The sequence below is a fragment of the Hyaena hyaena genome, unplaced genomic scaffold, assembly GCF_003009895.1.
Source record: "Hyaena hyaena isolate Hyena2069 unplaced genomic scaffold, ASM300989v1 scaffold_595, whole genome shotgun sequence".
Classification (NCBI taxonomy): domain Eukaryota; kingdom Metazoa; phylum Chordata; class Mammalia; order Carnivora; family Hyaenidae; genus Hyaena; species Hyaena hyaena.
This window is the reverse complement of record NW_024081226.1, coordinates 208,566-218,125: the sequence shown is the minus strand read 5'-3', so window position 1 is coordinate 218,125 and position 9,560 is coordinate 208,566. Positions and strand designations below refer to the sequence as shown.

General features: G+C 40.2%; 1 pseudogene; it reads right to left on the bottom strand.

Annotated features, from left to right (window-relative positions):
* Window positions 1-4,479: 4,479 nt before the first annotated feature.
* LOC120248536 lies at window positions 4,480-4,787 on the bottom strand (annotated as a pseudogene).
* Between the last annotated feature and the right edge of the window lie 4,773 nt (window positions 4,788-9,560).

The following is a 9,560-nucleotide window of genomic DNA, read 5'->3' as shown; positions in this document are numbered from 1 at the left end:
TGATTTTCATACCTGCCTCCTGCCCCCCACACACATACAGGAAAAAGCCCTGACCTTTCCTTCAGGGACCTGGATGGCGTGCCTGAAACCATTGTAGCCAACTTGTAACCAAGTTGGGCTAGTAGTTTCTGAGGACAAGTGACAGAAGAGGAAGAGGAAGGAACTTGAGTCCTTGAGGATATTAATTGAGATGTTTGCCATACCATGCTGCATCTCAGGGCTGTTCCTTTACTTAAACTACTGGAATTTTCTGCTGCTTGTAGCTGAATGTAATCTATAATGAAAATGTGAAGATTACTTCTTGGCATTTTCCTCCCTCACTCTTAATTTTCTATTATTACCTTTTATTCAGCTTTTTGTATTTTTTTCCAGTGAAATTCTTTTACAGAAATATAACTACACTATAAAAGTCCCCATTCTCATTCCTAATTTTGTAATTATGGTTACAATTGAATTCTTAGCTGACTAGGTTGGGTGGTATCGTGGTGAGGGAGGTAAAGAGAGCGTGTGAATACAAGAATAGACTATTATTTCCCAATTTTCCTTTCCACAATCTGGCACAGATTTAAAAGGAACTGTGTATAGCATTATTTCAGGGGGATTACAATAAAAACCAAAATCTTTATATAAATTTCTCCAGCCTTTTGTTTTGGGCTCCCGTTTTATGACTCTTTTTAGGCATGGCACTTTCATTAACGAGCACAAGCAAAGCTTCATTGTTCAATATGGCTCTCTAATGAGAAAGAATAAGACTAAGTATTGAGAAAGAAAACTGTACATTTTTATGTGGTGGTTTATAGACTATTACTTCTAATTGAAATTTGAAGTCTGCCTTTACAGTTAAGGTGAAAGCAGAAAATCTCACATTATGCCCCTCGCTGACATAACAGACTCCACCCTGAAGGGAGAACTAGTCTTTGACAAAGGTAGTGCTTACATATCAAAAGAAACAGAGAGCTGGCATTGTCTTCAAAGGTGAAATTTGAATGAAGTCCAATGTCTGTAAAGAAGCCATCTGCTGAAGGTAAGGATTTAGGATTGTTGGAAATGCTTCGAGATTGCTAAAAATGGAAGTTGAAGGGGAAAATCTATTAATGTGCCCCGGGGGATAGAGGGTATGTTTAGTGATCGGGATCCAGTTTGCTGATTTTTTTTTTAATCCAACCTAAGAACTCACTGTGCAGTCTGGGAGGATGCTGTAGAAGGGACTTGGAGTGTTTATTTCAATTGGTTTAACTACACTGGATAAAACTTATGATAATGGAGTTTTCCAAAGCACTAGTATATTTGAGTACTTGGAAACCTGCTCTTTCAATAATTACTCCCCATGCATTCCCAGTGGGTCCAATATTGCCCTCAAAGGGATGAAAATCGGTTCTTGAGAGACGAGTGGGAAAAAACCTGATATTCCATGAAGAGTGGTAAAGTTTGTCTGTGATATGAAAGTCTCACAGGGGAGAGAATAATTAGGAAAATAATAATGTAAAAAAGTTGGAGGGAGTTAATAATGAATTTAAAAAATTTAGTCTACAAAGTGGATTTATTTACTCTGTAAAGAAAAAAGAAAAAGTATAATCTATCATAAGGAGGTCCATCTGAAGCTTCCAGAATTACTTCAGTGACACAAAATTTGTGATATACAGGTTGCTTTGACACAACCTTGAAACTATGCATCAAAAATATAAATCTTGTTACAATTTTTGAAAGAGGATATGAATAGAAACTTTTCCCATTGTTTCAGAGCTGTAGTTAAAGGTTTAAGGTAAAGCAACACTCTTACTACCTTCATAGGCCTATCCTGGGCCTTTGACCACGTGGCCATTCATCTCAACTGCATCCTTCTTTCCTTCTTAGAACCACATAATTAAATGACTCAGGGGAGAGAGGAAATTCTGAAACTGTTTTATGAATGGTTGGTCTGCAGGGGAGTTTAGAGAATTTCCCCTTGATTGAAACAAGAGAGGCAGCCCTCAGGAGGACAAGGAATTACTGATGCAGTCTAGGGAGGCTGGCATCTCATTTCCTGGCTGGACTTCAGCTTGGGGGGCACACTTGCTGATTTACTTTTTTTGTCTATTTGAATAGGTGGGAAAGGAAATGGGAGAAAGAGAGAGAAGAGACAGACAGCAAATTCCTGGGGCGGGGAGGGAGGGGGGAACATCCTGAACTGCCATTATCTGTCCTTTGTGTTGCCTGCATTTTCCATCAATCGTTGAGATACTGTGAAAGATGGGCCTAGGGACCCTAATAACAAGAGGCTTAGAAGTACTTCCACAGAGGGGGAGGAAGCTAAGGAAATTCCAAGGGAGATCAAAACAGAGTATCTCTCCAGTAGGTAACAGTGAAGTAGAGAGATCCCACCCAAAGTGCCTCTTACATATTTCTCTTATGCTCCCCACCCTCCACCCTCACCCCCCACCCCCCACCCCTGTAGATGGAATGCATACTGCGGTCACACAGAAAGGCATCAATAACCATGATCAACAACAACCATTTAATAAAAAGAGTTGTGTTCCTTTTAATCTTTTCTACTCCCTTACTAACCTTGAGGAACTAGGAAGGAAAGAAGGAAGGAAGGAAGGAAGGAAGGAAGGAAGGAAGGAAGGAAGGAAGGAAGGAAGGAAGGAAGGAAGGAAGGAAGGAAAGAAAAGCAAGGGAAGAGCAAACACAACCTCTTCCGTTTGCAAATCCAAAAGCTCAGAGTAAGTATGCTTCAAATTGAACTTGCTATTCAAGGTTCAAGCTGCCCATGACTTGACCAACCTCCTTAAATGCCTGGACTTTACCCAGTCGGCCTCAGAGATTAGTGAAGGGATATTGAACAGGACACCTCTGAAGGCAGCTATGGAAGGAAATCTTTATACCATGCCTTTACCCCGGCACCCCTGTTTAGACTGTCTAATCGACAGACTATTTCTATTTTGTTAAAGCTCAGGAAGACTGATGGACAATTTTGACTTTACAGATACTTATAAATTAAACAAACAAACAACAACAATGAACTGTCAGTTAGGTTTGTTATTTTCCTCCATATCTTTGTAGTTCCTCTTTCAATGTACTCAAAACCTTAGCTTATTTTCAATATCTTTTCCTAAGGAATTTTCCCCTCCTATGATCAGCCTGATTCAACCAAGAGCCACAGGGACTTTGTCTCCATACAGCCAGTTGGAGTTATCTCCATTGTTAAGTACTGCTTCCTTGACTTTCCTGGCCATAAGAATTACTTAGGAACTTTGGATATTGTTATTAGTATAGTTTCTGAGAGTTTTATGGACTGAACTGTGTTTCCTTAAAGTTAATATGTTGAAGCTCTAACCCACAATGTGATTGTATTTGGAGAAGGACCTTTAGGGAGGAAATTAAGGTTAAATGAAGTAACATGGGTGGGGCCCTACTTTGATACAACTGGTGTCCTTATAGGAAGAGGCCATGTGGGATTCAGCAAGAAGACAGTCTTCTAGAAGCCAGGACAATAGCCTGCAGCAAACACAGAATCTGCAGCCACCTTGATTTGGGACTTCAAGCCTCCAGAACTGTGAGAAAATAAATTTCTGTTGTGCAGGCTGTGGTATTTTGTTACGGTAGCCAAAGCAAACTAAGATGGGGGCCTTTCCTCTGGAGTTCCTAAGTTACTAAATATGAGATGACTCTCAAGAATGTGTGTGTGTGTGTGTGTGTGTGTGAAACAAATGAAATGATTTTTATGATCTTGTGAATTTGGGAGCTACTAAAATGAAAGTATTATACTTATGAATATTTCTGTTTACACCTATTTCTTTTTTTGTGTGGGGATACAAAGGAGTTTTTATTATACTATTTTCGTGTAGTTCAAAAATAACATGAGACAAGTTTTTTTAAAATTGTCTAGATAAATAAAGGGGAATATACAGATATATTTTAGCACATACAGTGGCTTGAGGCTATTTTATGTAATCATCCACTCTATTGTCTAGTATAGAGAAGGTGGTCAGTTTAATAACATAAAACAAAATAAAATGGAAAAAAACGGTCACCCTGAAGCCCCTCTTACTGGTCACAGTACTAATGTCACCCCAGCTCTTTGTCTGATCAACTAGTTGTTTTACACATACACAGTCTTACACTTTTTCAACGAGTTTTTTTTTTATTTTTTTATTTGTTATTTATTTCTGAGAGAGAGAGAGAGAGAGAGAGAGAGAGAAACAGCATGAACAGGGGAGGGTCAGAGAGAGAGGGAGACACAGAATCAGAAGCAGGCTCCAGGCTCTGAGCTAGTTGTCAGCACAGAGACCGACGCGGGGCTTGAACCTACAAACCATGTGATCATGACCTAGCCGAAGTTGGACGCTTAACCGACTGAGCCACCCAGGTGCCCCTCAACGAGTCTTTATTAGGTAAGCCATGATTCAGGGTCCAAGGTGGGGATCACCATGTACCCAGGTCCCCCTTCGCCACCCTGGGAGAAGAATGGAGGACAGAGGAAAGGTGGGTGAAGCCAGTTCAGATCTTCCCGGGAAACATACCTTCTGCCTGGCACTCACTTCAGGCTGACACCTGGGACATGGAGCAGAGGGACATGTACACACACTGGTACCATTCACGCATGGCGCCCCTTTAGCAACTGTTGACTTCTCACAGCCATGAAAGCCTAGACAGTTCTGCTAGCAATTCGTTGTCTGGTTCTTGTTGGGGAAGTAGCTGTCAAAAGAAGTCTGGTAGTTCTTAATTTTGGTCTTGACATCTTCCACCATCATGCTGACTCTTATAGACACCCCTGAAGCAGCGCACAGCTCAATGTGACCCTCAGCAAGGACATGCTTATACTTCTCCTTCCTCCAGTCTTTATAGACTGTTCTCCATTTCAATACTTATTTATTGATTACCATTCTAGGTAGTGAGAATATAGAAATGAACTTTTAAAAAAGACAGGATACCTCCCTTCCAGAAGTTAACATTCTAAAGGAGATAAAGACTATACTGACACATATTATTTATTAATTAATATGCAGTAGTGATAAATATTATAAAGAAAAAAAGGTAAAGTATTAGAAAGTGAGTTACAGTGGTAGAATGGGTCTTTCTATAAGAAAGTCAAATAAAGTATCTCTGAGAAAATAACAACCAGGCCAAGACTTAGATGCAGTAAGGAAGCCATGTGGAAATGCTGATGAAGAACATTTCAGGCACTGGAAAAACACGTGCAAAATATTGTGACATCTGTTATGTTCATCTCAAGGACCAAGATGGCTTACCAGGGACTGAGAAGGAGGGAGATGGGAGATAACCTCTGAGAAGTGGGTAAAAGGCCAGATCAGGTACTACAAGGCCAAGTAAGGAGGCTGGATGGTGTTGAGCAGAAAAAAGTTATGATCTGATTTATTTCTATGTGGAAAAACCATGGGAGTGAGAAGACATATTGCAAAGCCAGTTAGAAGGTTATTGACATGAATAGTCTGGGTTAACTCCTAAACATAGAATTTCAATGAGTTTTAGTATGATGTAACCAGTAGGTATAACCAGGTCCAAAAAATCAGGGAACCAGAGGCCTCAATGTCTACCATTATCTAGAGATTCTGATATTATTTTCTAGTTGGATTAAAAATCAAATGTGGAGCCTTTTAGCAGTCCTTCTTCTTAGTAGAGGACCTAACTTTGTGGCTTTTCTGCAAAGAAGAAGGTAGTTGGGTCTTCCAACCCTGCCTTCTGACTGCCATCCGGGAAACACGCAAACAACTCATTTGATTTTCACAAAATGTTTTACAAATAACAAAAGCAGGCATATGAAACACAGTCCCACATGATTTATGTCGCTTCCTTCAACATTTTCGAGTTACCTGTTGAGGTGGAGTTAGAAATAACTTCATTTGCATACAGTGGAATTGCACCTTTAAAAAAAAACGTGCCTATCTATAAGCAGAACTTATCAGTGACCTCAAACACAGATTTTCTAAATATCTGCTCTTAGAGTGTCCATATCCTTTGTGCAGAACAAAATTATTTGATGAAAGTGTCATTGTGTTTTAGATTGAGGTTTTAAAGTGATTTAATTATAGCCATAGAATGTTGGGTTTTATGTATTATATTGACAAATCCAAAACCATCTTCTGAATTTAACGTTCTCCGAGGAGATGTTAAAAGCTTACTGGCTGCTCTTTCTTTTGGCCAAAGCTTCATAGTAGGTAAAAACGCTTCCAATGTTATTTTTGAACTATTCTATTTTTGACCCTAATCCTTTTCTTCGCTGTGGTTATGGTCCTGAGTCCCTAAATTATTGGCTCTCCTGCAGTTTCCAAAAGCTAATTCACACCACCATGCACATTAGGAAGGTGGTGTATATAATATTCCACTAAGGGAGACCGGATGGACATTAAGCCCCCACCAGTAACTGGTCACGAGTCAGGCTACAGCTGATGCTACTCATTTTTCTTCACTGACAAGTTTTCATTATGTGGCTTTCCCAGAGCCATTGAGAAATTGATCTGCAGCTCATGAAGCTCAGACGAATTGGGCCCATAAGTGAACCCAAAACATCAGAGCAAAGTCAAAACGATTGCCAAGACTCCAACACCTAGTACAAGGCGAGCACCACCCCCCTCCCAAGTTCTCCCTTTTTCCCTCCCCCACCTCTTCTTACATAGGCAGCACACACAGATCTCAGACCTCTCAAAGGGGCTTCTCACTCTGGGGACATCCCTAAGGCCTGGAGAGGCCATGTAGACTTTTCTTTCATCTTCCGTTTGCTTATCTTCTGCCTAAACAGGTCAAAGGTTCACATTCTTGAAAAAACAATTCCCTAGTTATGTGTCTACAGATATTAAAGAAAGGGCCTTTTGTTTTCTACAAAACTGTGTAAATCTGGTTGAAAATCTAGGGTGTTGATCTAAACTTGCTCATGCAATTCTGACATGCTTGGGGACAGTGGGATTGCTTCATAGAGTATGCAAGGGTGATGTTGTGCAACCCTGGGTATACTTTGGGAATGAGATGCTCTTTTTTTAAGCTTATTTATTTTGAAAGAGTGAGATCCCAGAGGAGGAGCAGAGAGAGAGGGAATCTCAAGCAGGCTCTGTACTGTTACTGCAGAGCCTGACATGGGGCTTGAACTCATAAACCATGAGATCATGACCTGAGCCGAGATCAAGAGTCAGATGCTTAACGGACTGAGCCACCCAAGCTCTCCAGAATGAGATGTTCTTAATACTATTCCAGGAGACTAAAAGAGTCTAGAAACATGCTCTGGTTCCAAGAAGAGTTAAGAGTGATAAATATGACTTGAGCTGATAGAGTTTAGCCAGGTAAGTATCTGTGGTGGTGGTACTGGTAGTGGTGTGTGTGTGTGCGTGTGTGTGTGTGTGTGTGTGTGTGTGAGGGAGGGAGGGAGGGAGGAATAAGGGAATGTGTGTTATGGGATGAATGTAGCTATAGTGGGCAAAGGGACCATCTGAGGAAGGATTGAGGCTTCAAAAATAAACTGAGATCTATCATACTAAAAGGAATTCAGTTAAGCCAAAAATAAATAGTCCTTTTTCCCCATTCCATCCACCCTTTATGAGTTAGTACCCACCCAATTCCCTGAAAGCAGTGATGACATCCCACAGTCTGTTTCTTCCCTTAATGATAGGGGAATCATTTCTTCAACAGCCATTGTGAGTGAGGCAAAGTGCTTGAGGATTTTTGATGTCATAGGTAGACTACAATTGGTAAACTTTGACCCAGAAGTCATAGTCCTACATTGTGAGAGAACTCAAATTAATTAACAGGGAGTTTCACTCTAAATTTCCTTGAGGGAAGGGGGTCATCTTCTCACCCACCCAAAGCATCTTGGAAAAGCTGCAGGATAACTTTTTACCAAAACAAATCAATACGATCCATCCTTCAGAACCATCTACTGAGGGTGGCCCCATCCCTCAGGCAGTTGGTCGGCCATGTCTCTGTTGTGACGAACCTTGTGCCCACACACATCTAAACTCCACACTCCTCTAGACACGTGAGTGCAGGAGGCTGGTAGTGTGTAGGAAATAATTGAGACCATCTGATAGATGAAATATCTTGGTGTGAGGTCACCTATTTTATATTACCATTTGAGGCTTATGCTTGTATCACCGTATCCTTTGCATAAACCCTTTTGTGGTTCAATAATGGACCCTTGGTTTAGTCGTTTCTGTTAGAGAGCCCAAAGACAAATTCCCATATCTGGCTCCAGCTGAGTGATGGGTACACAACTGGTAATCATTCTGGGACCTACCTTTGTAGCAATTATGTGAAGGAACTGAGGGCTTCAGGGAAGAACATGGTTTCTATGATCCACAGAAAATATAACAGACCAAGAAATTAATAAAAACATAAATTAGCTGAAGAGGGCATCTTCCTTGCATTATTCTATGAAATTCCCAGTTACAATATTTTATTTTAAATAGTGAAATAGATTTGAAGCTTAAGGCCAATTACACTTTTTTCCCTTTCACCTAAAAATCATGATGGTAGTTGGCTGTGTCATAGGACAAAATGGTCGAGAGTACGTCCTCAGTGTGAGAATTGGAAGCATTCCCAGAATCCTCTTTTTGAAATGATCAAAATGGAGGTGGAAGGTGGGTTGGAAAGGGCTTCTGTGACAGTGGTGTGAACCAAAACCCACCAACAAAGTTTCATCTTCAACAACACATTCTGTGACTGGTTTCAGCCCAAGGCTGCTTCCTTCTCCAGGCTAGAGTTTGGATATGGGCAAGTAAGATGTCTACAGAACAGGATGGCTCCCTATAGACCTTGCTTTAGCCTGTATGAGTTACTTGAGGAAAGGTGGTTTTAATGGGAGGGAATGCTGACCAATAAAGATTTCTTGAGAGAATAGGTAAATAAATGAATGAATCCACTGCTGTTTGCCCACAAAGAAGCAATTTTTTGTAAATGTAGAATCTAATTTTTAAAATTTAAATTCCAGCCAGTTAACATAGAGTGTATGTTAGTTTCAGGCATACAATTTAGTGATTCAACTCTTCTGTACAATACCCAGTGATCAACAGAGCAAGTGCACTTTCAATTTGAAGGAGAAGATAACCACATAATTCAGTTACATTAAAGAGTTATAACTACCTACAGTGATTGGGAGTAGGTATATCTCTTGATAAATTTGGAAGGCAAAGATAACCTCAACCTGGTCATTACTCTGGAAGACTGATGTTAGTCATGGTGAGGCCAAGTCACCTGTGGCAGTCAGTACTGACAACTTGGAGTAAGTTGTCCTTTCAAAGCTCTTTGTAACTTCCATCTAGTTCATCTCCAATGACACTAGAAATGAGCAAAGATGAAAAACAAGCAAACATTTTGATGTCGTGAATCAAAATGATTAATTTCTTCTCACTTTTGATCAATTTCTGGTCAATTCGGTGTAACAGAAACAGAAATAATGCCTTGTTAGAATATCAAATTGTGAAACTTTTGTTTAGTAGGGAAACTAATTATTATTCCACTTTATTTCTGGCTAAGCTTGTCAGTTTAGCTACTGATGTTTGTCCCTTCATTGAAGAAGGGTGTGGCTAGTTACACATTTGAGATAAATAACACAGCATTCTTGCCACAATCAC